The following is a 14,241-nucleotide window of genomic DNA, read 5'->3' as shown; positions in this document are numbered from 1 at the left end:
ATCTGACCGGAGACCTGCTGACTGTGTGTGTATGTGTGTGTGTGTGTGTGGGGGGGGGGGGGGGGGGGGGGGGGGCAGGGGGGACCTAAGTCACACTAAGGTGAATGCGGTTCAGGGTACTGCCAGAGAAGTGTTCTTCAGGTGGAGTGCCTTGCTGTTGTTCACCTCCAGACGGGTCAGTATTGGTTGTCCTTAGTAGTCAGGCTGGGTTCAATAATCAATAATATCAGTATTGGTTGTCCTTCACCAGGTCTAGTAGTCAGCCTGGGTTCACGCGAAGCTACTTGATTGGTTGGTTGCCAGGGCCAGTGTTTTCATTAGGTGTTGACCGTTTGTACTTTGTGTTGTCCCACAATAGGCCTGGGTCAGCAATAATTCTGAGGCAAAAAAAAAAAGAGAGATGCTTTCAAATATGCTGACATAGACAATGCTGTGAGTACAGTACAACGGGGTTAGGAAGAAGAATGCCCTCAGTGACTCCTGTGCTGTCTAGGGGATATATACCTGGTTTAAATGCATTCATTCATTCATGGAGTCAATGTCTCACTATCTAAAGCCCTTTACACACATAGTTCCCTGTAAATTACATGGGACAGACTGCCAGTGATTTTCGCCGTTCATACATGACATGAGCTAAATGCCCTAACAATCCTGCGTTTCGCCTTTACAAACATGCAATGGCATTCCCGGGTTAGGGTTAGGGTTAGCACAAGGTCCAGTAGTGCAGCAGATGGCCAGCTAGCCTGAGAAATAACATTGGCTGGATAAATGAATTGACCTGGGGCCTATTCCACGAAGCTCGATAAAGTTGTAAGCCTCGATAAAGTTGTAAGCCTCGATAATGTTAGCTTGCGTTCGGTTCCATCAATGTGGCTCAAATAATTCGCTGCTTGGTTGAGCTCCTTCTGAGTCAGATATAATTAACCTGGTCGGGACCAGGCTAAAACACTGGCTATAGTAAGACGCGCGTCAAAAAAGGCTCACAGGCGGAAACTACATCCCGAACGACAGTTCCTCTTTTAGGAAATATTAGTTCCCACTTCACACGAGATAGATAGATGGATAGGTTGACTGTGTGATAGATAGATAATTTGATATTTTGAAAGTGTGATCGATCGATAGATAGTTTGATTGTGTGATAGATAACTTGATATTTTGAAAGTGTGATAGATAGATCGATAGATCAATAAATAAAAGAGTGTAAAAAAAAAAAGTAATTATGTCAACTTGCATTGCTGTCATCTCAGCGTCTGGCTGGCGCAGTGGTTAAGGCAGCCAGCGTCGGTTCCAAAGGTTGCGTGTTCGAGACTTGACTAAGTCATTCTTTTCTTTCTTTTTTTTTACATTTAACCGAAGCCTTCATGCAAATCGATTTACAACATATATATATATATATATATATATATATATATATATCTGTCTAAGTGAATCATCTATCCATCAGTAATCGTAAGAAAAAAGTATCTATGCCAAATCCAGGGTCTAGTTTAAGAACATAATTTACGCAGAAAGGCTTTAAACACCATTGTAATCGTGTCAGTTCTTGTAAATTAGCCTGCACCATCATTTCATAGCCTATATACTTACTATTACTATATTTTAGATGAGATTTTAGATTAGATTCAGACAACGAAATGCAGTAAAAAGTGTGTCGGAAGAGGGATTCGAACCACGTCTAAAAATGTAGAATAAATCCTATGGCAGCGGTCTGTACCACTAGGCCATTGTGGCGACATGACGATTTGTAGCCTGCTGCTGATATCACCACAGTAGTAATATTCATTTATTAAAATATGAACATATAACAATAACTGGGGCTAGTATGACCTACGCATTTAATCGGTCAGCAATTTCTTGCCAAACCATTTCCCTCGCCTTGTTAATTGCGGCAGTATTGCACTATTTTACATCTTATTTTTCCGTCTTCATAAAGATCAATAATTCGGGAATGCTGCGCAAATGTAGTACCCCTGCAGAGTGGAGTATCTTCATTTCGACAGATCGACTCTTCTGGGCTCTTTATGTCTGCGTGCACGCGCCCATATCGAAGATTTGTAAGCCTGTCTTCTGTGAACACTGATGACACAAGGCTGATCCTCGTTCGAGGAATCACCTGAGGCTTGAATTCCAATCTCGAGTTGCCTGATCGCCGCATTTATTTATATCGCCGCTATACTGATCCACCTTTAGTGGAATGGCCCCCTGGCTATCGTTGGCCAATACATCAACTGAGAACTGTGACAGTAGCTCGCTGGCATAAGTGCCTTTTGTCAAACATGGTGCAAAATCATTGAACTTTGTTGCTAGCTGTGTTAGCTATGTATAGTAAGTTATCAAGGAGGAAGCTAGCAAGCTAGCTAATTGAAGGCACGCACAGATATCCAATCCATTTATAAGGAGTATAGCTAGCTATCCTTTTACATTACGGTAGAACACTTCCAACCAACATTTTGAGTAAACCAGCTGAGCTAACTGGGAATAATAGGCACTTTACTCAACTTTGGTATTATGACTGTGATTATTGTTGTATGTCTGTTATTGACTTAACACATTGCTTATTAATGTAGTGGTAAACCAGCGTATCATTTTCATGAAATTTGAAAACAAGTTTAGTACTTGTGAAAACGTCTTGCGTCAGACATACGTAACTCTTTACGTGCCGGACCAGGCAATGTTCATACTGTTCACACAACTAAGCCTTCCCTGCATTTTTCATGGAATTACACAAGGTCTTGACATGGGAAATTGCCTGAGCAGATTTCCCTTGAAATTCCGTTCACACATTCCATGGAATTTAATGGGAAAGACAGGCAGACAGACTGGCAGACAGGCAGACAGGCAGAGTTACTCTTCTCTCACCTGCTCGGAGCCCATGGGGGCGTGGCCTGCCGTGGGGCCAGAGGTCATAGAGGTCATGGCTATCTGCTGCCCCGGAATTTGGTTGATGTTGCTCATGCCCACGGCGTTGGTTGCTATGGGAATGCCCATGCTCATGTTGTTGTTGTTGTTGTTGTTGTTGGTGTTGTTGCCGTTGTATATTCCTCCGTTGGCCTGCTGGGCTGCTGCGGCTGTTGCGGCTGCTGCAGCTGCAGCTGCTGCAGCTGCGTACTGGGGCTGCTGGGAATACATGCTGCCATGGCGACAAGGACATGAACAAAAATAAACATACAGTATATTATTATTATTATTATAATATACATTTTTCACCACACAATTTGACCACAGATTCCACCAACTGTGAACAATCCCTCATAACACACATACTAGATATTTGTTGAATCCCTCTCTCCATCCATCCATATGTCCACCTATCCATCGACCCACCCATCAATTCACCTTCCCTCCATCCACCCCTCCCTCACCTGTTGCCAGCCATGTTGCCCTGAGGCCAGCCGTTCATCTCTGAGGGGGAGAGCTGGTAGGAGTTTTGCACCTGGGGGTGCTGCTGCATCATGGGGCTCTGGGCCTGGGCGTGCTGCTGCATCATGGGACTCTGAGCCTGGGGGTGCTGCTGCATCAAGGGGCTCTGGGCCTGGGCGTGCTGCTGCATCATGGGGCTCTGGGCCTGGGCGTGCTGCTGCATCATGGGGCTCTGGGCCTGGGCGTGCTGCTGCATCAAGGGGCTCTGGGCCTGGGCGTGCTGCTGCATCATGGGGCTCTGGGCCTGGGCGTGCTGCTGCATCATGGGGCTCTGGGCCTGGGCGTGCTGCTGCATCATAGGGCTCTGGGCCTGGGCGTGCTGCTGCATCATAGGGCTCTGGGCCTGGGCGTGCTGCTGCATCATGGGGCTCTGGGGGTGCTGCTGCATCATGGGGCTCTGGGGGTGCTGCTGCATCATGGGACTCTGAGCCTGGGGGTGCTGCTGCATCATGGGACTCTGAGCCTGTGGGTGCTGCTGCATCATGGGACTCTGAGCCTGGGGGTGCTGCTGCATCATGGGACTCTGAGCCTGGGGGTGCGGCTGCATCATGGGACTCTTGGTCGGGGTGTGCTGTTGCATCATGGGACTCTTGGTCGGGGTGTGCGGCTGCATCATGGGACTCTGCTGGGGGTGGCTCATCCGGGGGGACATGAGGGGGCTCTGGGGGGTGGGGGCTCCTGAATAGCTTCCAGGATCCTGCTGCTGCTGCTGGCTCATACCTGAAGAACCAGGAAACACATCCTGTTAGCGCTGGTCCTGTGTGGCTCTGCTGGTACCACCAGGAACACTAAACACTAAAGTTGTGGGTTCGATTCCTGCTGGGATCATATATACCAAAAATGTATGTACATCGCTAAAATGTATACTAAAGTGTCTGCTAATTGCTATCTTATTATTATTGTTATTATTATGATTATTGTTATTATTAACACTGCATATTACTGAGATGAGGGGCAGTGGAAGAACCATACAACTAATTATAGTATGGTTTCCCGAAGCCCGACGTCCTGGATCTCCATTGAAAGCACTGTCTTGGTCCAGGACCAGGGCTTCAACTGGACCCAGGGAAACCACCCAGTAAAGGTTCAGTTCACAATGTTGCATTAAAATCAACCAAAAGCTACACAAGCAGAAAAGAAAACAATGTCACATGAATGGGTGGGAGGAGAGAGAGGGGGATGGGAGGGAGGGGGAGGGGAGGAAGGGGGAGGAGGGAGGAGGGAAATAGGTCAGTCATCTACGGTTCAGCCGCCACCACAAACACAAGCCTTACAGGTCCAGACTGGTCCATTGTCAGATTGGGTTGAACTATGACTGTTAACACAGTCTGTAGGATATTAGGAGGGTTGTTTTTGATTAAGAATCGACAACATCCACATCATCAACGCTATGGAGAGGGAGTCCTCCATTATGACTAGGAAGGCAATGTCACTAAAGCACAAGATTAAAGAGAGGAAAGATGACACACACACACACACACACACACACACAGACACACAGACACACAGACACACACACAGACACACACACGCACAGTCAAGGCCGGGACACTGTATCTACCTGAGCTGGGGAACTGGAAGGCACTGTGCTGCTGATGCTGCATTTGTGGACTCACTACGCCTCCGTACTGGCCGCCCACGTTTCCCATCAGCCCCTGGTTAGCCAGGGTCATCTGGGCGGAGGCATGCGCGGCCAGAGCCGGGGCTGGGGAGTGGTGGGGGTGTGGGTGGGGGTGTTGGTGGGAGGAGAGGTGCTGTTGGTGTTGTTGTTGTTGTTGTTGTTGTTGTTGGTGGTGGTGGAGGTGGGGGTGAGGGAGGGAGGAGAGGTTGTGCTGCTGTTGTTGTTGTTGTTGTTGTTGTTGTTGTTGGTGTTGTTGTTGGAGGAGGTGGTGGGGGAGCTGCGGAGGTCCGGGGAGGCCGGGGGAGAGCGGGGAGAAGGGGCTCGTGGAGGAGGGAGGCGGAGGGGAGGGGAGTCCAGTACCGTAGCCGCCCGCCGGATAGGGGAACTGCTGGGGGTTGGCCTGGGGGATCCGGGGGGGTCCAGGCATGTGGGTGGGGGCGGAGCCCGCCGCGGAGGAGGCGGAGGCCAGGGCGGCCATGCTGAGGGGGATGTTGAGGCCCTGGGCCCGCATCATCATGACCCTCTGGTGGACGTGCTGCTGCCGCTGGCGCAGGTGGTTGCTGAGGTACTCCCTCTGACGCTGGGCCAGCATCTGGGCGTTCAGGGTCCCCTGGGAGGGAGGAGGGACACACACGCGCACACACACACACACACACACACGCACACACACGTACACACACGCACACACACGTACGCACACGCACACACACACGCACACACACGCACACACACGCGCACACGCACACGCACGCACACACACACACACACACACACAGAGATTTAGATTTAGATTTAGACTCAAACATCTTCTGTGAATATTGAGCAAAGACTTTGCCTACAAGGTGCATACAAGTATAAGTGATCATTTTCATATGTCTGTGTGTGTGTGTGTGTGTCTAACCTGGGAGGGTATGCTGGGTCTGAGAGGTAGGTTATTATGTGGGTGTGTGCGTGTGTGTGTGTGTGTGCGTTAGGGCTGCACGATTAATCGATTTTAAATCGAAATCGCGATTTGAAATGATGCGATTAGCTAATCGCAAAGCCTGCGATTTGCCTGCGATTTGGGATACGTCATACAGCGCGTCGGATTCAACGTCAATGAACGTCAACGTCAATGAACGTCAACGTCAATGAACGTCAATGTCAATGAACGTCAATGTCAATGAACGCACACGCACAACACTGGGTTTCCGTTAACCGGCAATTGCCGGTCTTTGTCCGGTAAAATTAGGTGAAGTCCGACAAATTGAAAAGTCGTCGGACATATTGTCCGGTGAAAATAATTCCCTTTGAATACAATTCGCTAAAGCTGGCTGGGTGCGTTCGTAAACACGCTCTGGAAATCCGATCAGCACTCGCGGAACGCCTCTCGTCCAATCGAACGACTCGGTCGCTCTGTGACATCGAAGCCAGCGTGCGCTCCGGCGCTCTCAGAGCGTGTTTACGAACGCACCCCTAGAAGTTTCCAGCCAGCTAGCTGAAGCTGCTACACACACCAGAGCCATGGCGACCGAACGGCAAGTTAAACAACATACTATAAAAGTGACATTGTTTTACTCATTACTCATACGTTTGTTGTCATTCGGCGGTGCTAATAGTCGCTTTCTTTTTTAATTTATTTAATTTATTTTATTTTAGCAGTTTCCCCGAAAGTTAAGTGTTTGTTTTTATATCACTATTTGCACTTCTGGTTAGATGCTAAACTGCATTTTGTTGTCTGGTACTTGTACTCTGCAATGACAATAAAGTTGAATCTCACCTAATCTAATCTAATCTAATCTAAAATAATCTAAAATAATCCCATCACTATTACTCCCTATTTTCATCAGTGTTTCAATCCTTGAATCTGTGATGGAAATCAAGCAAAGCCACTTCAAGTCTCCCCACCACTGACAGCGCTGGGTGTGCCTTTCCTTACACTCTCGGTTATTCCCTGTGGATTTAAAAAAACGGTGTTTTGGTTTCTATAATGTGGTCTATTCTCAGTGTTGACGAGCAACTCAGGGGGCTTTGAGATGGCTAACAGCTAATTAAAGGAGTAATTCCACTAAAAAAGGGTAGAAGTAAGCTGACTGTCTGTCTGTCTGTCTGTCTATCTGTCTGTCTGTCTGTCTGTCTGTCTGTCTGTCTGTCTGTCTGTCTGTCTCTCTGTCAGTGTGCTGGACTACCTATGACTTCCATGGTACCTGGGAACGCGTTGTCGGAGAGAAACGCCCTCTGTACAAAGGACCTACTGACCAAAATCCCTGTTCCCCGTAGCCTACATGCTTGCACTGTTACTGTTCAATAAAATGTTATACATCTAGACATTGTGGTATTTCTTTATATACGTATCCCAGACTGCCTATCAATTGTTTCTCAATAAACAGTTATGTTCTTCCCATTGTCATACTCCCGAGCTAAACGAAATGCCTTCCCAACCAGCGAGACTTATAGAAATGACGTTGTTTTATTGATTTAAAAAAAAAAAAAGGGTAAAACTGTAAAGAGAAAATAGAAAACTCACATTAATCCCAAACAATTTAACAAACTTCAGTTAACGTAATGTGGAGTCCGTTCATTGATCGATGCTGTCTGTTCAGTTCCCAGTGAGGCGCCCGTTCAGCGCTGGACCCGTTCAGCGCTGGATTTGACGCATGGCATAGCGCGCATGCATCAAATCATGTTATATTATTATATATTATATAGCTCGCATCTAATCGTATCGGATGAGAAATAGACATTAAATGGCATATATAGGCCGCTACACAACAGTAATCACCGCGACAAACAGCTATATTAGATTTGGAGGAAAAAAATATATGATTTTGAATTTTTTTTTTTTTATTATATTTTAATATGATGACCGGAATATATCACGTTTGTCCGGTAAATCGAATTCTTCCCGGACACGATGTCCGACGGCAAATTTTTCTAACGGAAACCCTGGCACAACAACAACATCGCACGTGAAACGCCCACGTTTCGGTAGCTAGCAACATTCATGGTGGATAAATGGCTTCAGCAGAACCAGAAGCAACGTTGGACGATTTAGTCCTGAAGAAAAGCAGCACTTCTGTTGTATGGAAGTATTTCGGGTTTAGGACGACTGATGTGCAACAAAAACAGGTGTTGTGCACGACCTGTCGTGGAACAGTCGCTACATCCAGAGGCAACACCACAAACCTGTATCAGCAAGTACAACAGGCAGCTCTATGACGAGTGTGCGGTCAGAAAAGGAGAGTTGAGTGAAAGTCCCGTAGCCCAGTCTAACGTTAAGCAAACAAGAGTTTTAGAGTCGTTTGTGGCTGTTACGCCGTATGAAAAGGGTTTAAAAAACTCATCCAAACGCTGGATAAAAGATCATGTGTGATCCCAGAAACGTACATGCGGAATGTAGGAAGATACTTGAGACGGAGCTGAAAAATGTCGAGTACTATGCAACAACAACAACCAATCTGTCGGGCAGGACGACCGAGCCGTATCTCAGTCTCACCGTGCTTCATACATTACGACGACGAGTTGAAGAGTTGCCGGCAAACGGTATACTTTCCTGCTTTATCTATTTAAATGTTTACAGAAAGGACCTATTCTTTTTTACTGGACATTTTTATTATCACTTGATTGCAGTATGTGCAATATTTAGATGCTGCTCCTTTGCCATAATTAAATAACCTTGTTTGTAGAAAGGTCCTATTTTATTTTCATATTGGATTTTTTTTTTTTTTACACTTGTTGAGAGAAACAAAATGGCAGCTGTTTAAAAAACCCATACATACATATGTTGTTCCAATTAATATCTTTTAAGTTCTCATCCTTGCATTAGAATTAGAGCAGTTAACAGTTTGATGGTATCATGTGGTAATGCTCTCTGAAATTAGCCCATGATAGACAGATTCATCCAATCACCTGCCAAGTATTTTTGAAAGTACCTGCCCTTTTCCAAACAGCTTCCAATGAAGCTTTCCTAGATGGTTGTGTGAAACAAACCACCTGAGTCAGGTTAGTAATGCTCCATCACAAGTTTTAATCTGAAGCTTGAATTTAAAGCAACCCAACTTTAAAGCAACCCAATGTAAGTTTAGTTCTTTCACTCGTAGCTCGGTCTGTGGGGCTGCTAGAGGAGGGAGCCAATTCTCCTCAGTCCCCTGAAGACGTACAAACAAACTGCACGTTGATACGACCTTCCTAGCCGGAGATATGGCCACACTTTACAAAAACGTCTGTTGGGTGGCTTTAAAAAAATAATAATCGCAAATTAAATCGCAATCGCAATATCTGTCCAAATAATCGCAATTCGATTTTTTTCCCCCAAATCGTGCAGCCCTAGTACTATGCAACAACAACAACCAATCTGTCGGGCAGGAAGACCGAGCCGTATCTCAGTCTCACCGTGCTTCATACATTACGACGACGAGTTGAAGAGTTGCCGGCAAACGGTATACTTTCCTGCTTTATCTATTTAAATGTTTACAGAAAGGACCTATTCTTTTTTACTGGACATTTTTATTATCACTTGATTGCAGTATGTGCAATATTTAGATGCTGCTCCTTTGCCATAATTAAATAACCTTGTTTGTAGAAAGGTCCTATTTTATTTTCATATTGGATTATTTTATTTTTTTTACACTTGTTGAGAGAAACAAAATGGCAGCTGTTTAAAAAACCCATACATACATATGTTGTTCCAATTAATATCTTTTAAGTTCTCATCCTTGCATTAGAATTAGAGCAGTTAACAGTTTGATGGTATCATGTGGTAATGCTCTCTGAAATTAGCCCATGATAGAAGGTGATAGACAGATTCATCCAATCACCTGCCAAGTATTTTTGAAAGTACCTGCCCTTTTCCAAACAGCTTCCAATGAAGCTTTCCTAGATGGTTGTGTGAAACAAACCACCTGAGTCAGGTTAGTAATGCTCCATCACATGTTTTAATCTGAAGCTTGAATTTAAAGCAACCCAACTTTAAAGCAACCCAATGTAAGTTTAGTTCTTTCACTCGTAGCTCGGTCTGTGGGGCTGCTAGAGGAGGGAGCCAATTCTCCTCAGTCCCCTGAAGACGTACAAACAAACTGCACGTTGATACGACCTTCCTAGCCGGAGATATGGCCACACTTTACAAAAACGTCTGTTGGGTGGCTTTAAAAAATAATAATCGCAAATTAAATCGCAATCGCAATATCTGTCCAAATAATCGCAATTCGATTTTCCCCCCCAAATCGTGCAGCCCTAGTACTATGCAACAACAACAACCAATCTGTCGGGCAGGGCGACCGAGCCGTATCTCAGTCTCACCGTGCTTCATACATTACGACGACGAGTTGAAGAGTTGCCGGCAAACGGTATACTTTCCTGCTTTATCTATTTAAATGTTTACAGAAAGGACCTATTATTTTTTACTGGACATTTTTATTATCACTTGATTGCAGTATGTGCAATATTTAGATGCTGCTCCTTTGCCATAATTAAATAACCTTGTTTGTAGAAAGGTCCTATTTTATTTTCATATTGGATTTTTTTTTTTTTTTACACTTGTTGAGAGAAACAAAATGGCAGCTGTTTAAAAAAACCATACATACATATGTTGTTCCAATTAATATCTTTTAAGTTCTCATCCTTGCATTAGAATTAGAGCAGTTAACAGTTTGATGGTATCATGTGGTAATGCTCTCTGAAATTAGCCCATGATAGAAGGTGATAGACAGATTCATCCAATCACCTGCCAAGTATTTTTGAAAGTACCTGCCCTTTTCCAAACAGCTTCCAATGAAGCTTTCCTAGATGGTTGTGTGAAACAAACCACCTGAGTCAGGTTAGTAATGCTCCATCACATGTTTTAATCTGAAGCTTGACTTTAAAGCAACCCAACTTTAAAGCAACCCAATGTAAGTTTAGTTCTTTCACTCGTAGCTCGGTCTGTGGGGCTGCTAGAGGAGGGAGCCAATTCTCCTCAGTCCCCTGAAGACGTACAAACAAACTGCACGTTGATACGACCTTCCTAGCCGGAGATATGGCCACACTTTACAAAAACGTCTGTTGGGTGGCTTTAAAAAATAATAATCGCAAATTAAATCGCAATCGCAATATCTGTCCAAATAATCGCAATTCGATTTTCCCCCCCAAATCGTGCAGCCCTAGTACTATGCAACAACAACAACCAATCTGTCGGGCAGGGCGACCGAGCCGTATCTCAGTCTCACCGTGCTTCATACATTACGACGACGAGTTGAAGAGTTGCCGGCAAACGGTATACTTTCCTGCTTTATCTATTTAAATGTTTACAGAAAGGACCTATTCTTTTTTACTGGACATTTTTATTATCACTTGATTGCAGTATGTGCAATATTTAGATGCTGCTCCTTTGCCATAATTAAATAACCTTGTTTGTAGAAAGGTCCTATTTTATTTTCATATTGGATTTTTTTTTTTTTTTACACTTGTTGAGAGAAACAAAATGGCAGCTGTTTAAAAAAACCATACATACATATGTTGTTCCAATTAATATCTTTTAAGTTCTCATCCTTGCATTAGAATTAGAGCAGTTAACAGTTTGATGGTATCATGTGGTAATGCTCTCTGAAATTAGCCCATGATAGAAGGTGATAGACAGATTCATCCAATCACCTGCCAAGTATTTTTGAAAGTACCTGCCCTTTTCCAAACAGCTTCCAATGAAGCTTTCCTAGATGGTTGTGTGAAACAAACCACCTGAGTCAGGTTAGTAATGCTCCATCACATGTTTTAATCTGAAGCTTGACTTTAAAGCAACCCAACTTTAAAGCAACCCAATGTAAGTTTAGTTCTTTCACTCGTAGCTCGGTCTGTGGGGCTGCTAGAGGAGGGAGCCAATTCTCCTCAGTCCCCTGAAGACGTACAAACAAACTGCACGTTGATACGACCTTCCTAGCCGGAGATATGGCCACACTTTACAAAAACGTCTGTTGGGTGGCTTTAAAAAAAAATAATCGCAAATTAAATCGCAATCGCAATATCTGTCCAAATAATCGCAATTCGATTTTTTCCCCCCCAAATCGTGCAGCCCTACTGTGCGTGTGTGTGTGTGTCTAACCTGGATGGGTACGCTGGGTCTGAGTGGTAGGTTATTATGTGTGTGTGTGTGTGTGTGTGTGTGTGTGTGTGTGTGTGTGTGTGTTTGTGTGTGTGTGTGTGTGTGTGTGTGTGTGTCTAACCTGGGTGGGTACGCTGGGTCTGAGAGGTAGGTTCATGTTGGACACCGCGCCCATCTGGTTCATGATTGGCTGACGATTCTGTGGAGGAAATAACCCCAAACAACAAAACATGAAAACTCCTCTAATCCGCCACACGTGTAAACCCAACAGCCCCACAGTCCAATAACACAACTGTCAAGTCCATAGACACTACATCATTAAAATGAATCATTATTATGAAAAAGATATAAATGAATTCTCAAATCCTCCAGCAGGTGGCAGTAGAGGCTACATAGATTTCCAGTGACTCAGTGAATTCACCTTTACAGTTGAACTTGCAATCTGAAATTCAGATGACTTCGTGGTGGTGACCGTTCTGTGTCAGCTTTGGGAGGTATTTATTTTGTAACTCTTCCAAGTTTAGTCACTTTCCCACAGCTGAGCAGAGCTTTCATGAATACAGTATTTTAAGTGAAGGATCTAAGAGAGATGTACTGTGACCCTACCAGCTGTGTGTGTGTGTGTGTGTGTGTTTGTGAATGTGTGTGTGTGCATGTGCATTTCCCTACCACCTGTGTGTGAGTGTGTGTGTGTGTGTGTGTGTGTGTGTGTACGTTTGTATGTGTGTGTGTGTGTGTGTGTGTGTGTGTACGTGCGTACATATATGTGCATGCATGCATGTGTTCATGCCGTCTCCCTACCAGCTGAGCCTGTAGCCTGTGCTGCAGCTGCAACCTCAGGGTGTTGGGTTGGGGGGGTACTGGACCCCCGGGTCTCTGGCCGGGCCGGGCCTGCAGCCTCAGCATGGGGTAGCCCATGCGCCCGGGCATGCCGTGGTAGCCGGGGTCCTGCTGCTGCTGATGCTGCATGGGGTTGTACCCGCCCTGCTGGGCCAGGGGGCCAGCCTGACTGGTATAGTGATGGGGGTACATGGGGGGCTTTAGGAGACCCTCCTGACTGGCATAGGGGTCCTGCTCCCCTGGGTGGCCCTAGAAAGGGGGAGGGGGAGGGAGAGAGAGAGACACACATCGCACGCAAACATCAAACAGGGTAAAGTCACGTGACGTCGCAGCAGAACAGAACAGCCGTGAAAAGACAGAACATCCATGTTAGTTTTGGCCGTTTGTCTGGTTTCTGTTAATAAGTAAAGACCCGTTTCTCCATTCGGAGTCTGTCAACACTCAACGAACGTCGAGGGCTTTCAAAACTCTCTGAAATGCAGAAACCCTCCCGCTATGTTAGCGTGACTCACGGAGAGAGAGAAAGTAGGAAATCTCCGGTCGGACTTTGAGACGGGAGGGTTTGAAACACCCTGCGCTAGCTGACTCACTGTCTTAAAGCCTTTTTTCCGAGAACGTCGCTGCTGTGGCTAGGCGAACGCTAAAATGGGACGCTCGGAGCGGCCGTACTCTGACCTCGACCCCCCCCGTTGAAGAGGACGAGATCTGATGAGATTGAAAGCGGTTAAGGTTAAGGGTAAGGGTTAGGATTACCGCTTAGGGTTAAGGGTTAAAGGTTACGGTTAGGTCAGGGTTAAGGTGAAGGCTAGGGGTTATGGGTTATCGTTTTTCTCCTTAGGGTCATGCCAAGGATCCCACTTTACCCTGGGTGTTGTACTGTAAGTACTGTAAGGCAGCTTAGAGAGGCTTTAGAACAGATTAGCAGACTGACCAGGGTAGGGATGCCCAGGGCGCGGTCGATCTCCTCCAGCCCGTCAGAGTCCTTCAGCATGGAGTAGAGCTGGCTGAGGAGGGCCCCCTCGTCCCCTGGCCCCTCCGGACCCCCTCCTCCTCCTCCACCCACTCCGGAGGGCGGACACATGCCCTCCTCCTGGGGGTGACCGCCGTAGCCTTGTCTGTAGGACACACACAAACACGCACGCACGCACGCAGACACGGAACACACACACGGAACACACACACACACAGAACACACACACACACACACACACACACACACAGAACACACACACACAGAACACACACACACAGTCAGACCGAATACACACACACACACACACGCACACACACACGCACACACACACACACA

General features: G+C 45.9%; 1 pseudogene across 1 annotated transcript in view; it reads right to left on the bottom strand.

Annotated features, from left to right (window-relative positions):
- Nucleotides 1–2,844: 2,844 nt before the first annotated feature.
- Nucleotides 2,845–14,241, bottom strand: part of LOC308149785 (nuclear receptor coactivator 2-like) — a 37,495-nt pseudogene continuing 26,098 nt past the window's right edge. The window contains exons 16-22 of the transcript in view: nt 13,864–14,047; nt 12,894–13,181; nt 12,214–12,291; nt 4,982–5,651; nt 4,052–4,140; nt 3,363–3,466; nt 2,845–3,130 (exon numbers count right to left, since the gene is read on the bottom strand). The product of the transcript in view is annotated as a nuclear receptor coactivator 2-like (transcript). The remainder of the gene's footprint in view (nt 3,131–3,362; nt 3,467–4,051; nt 4,141–4,981; nt 5,652–12,213; nt 12,292–12,893; nt 13,182–13,863; nt 14,048–14,241) is intronic.

The sequence above is a fragment of the Nansenia antarctica genome (assembly GCF_963989245.1).
Source record: "Nansenia antarctica genome assembly, chromosome: 2".
NCBI lineage: Eukaryota > Metazoa > Chordata > Actinopteri > Argentiniformes > Microstomatidae > Nansenia > Nansenia antarctica.
The sequence above is the reverse complement of the archived record's forward strand: the minus strand, read 5'-3'. Positions and strand labels throughout refer to the sequence as shown.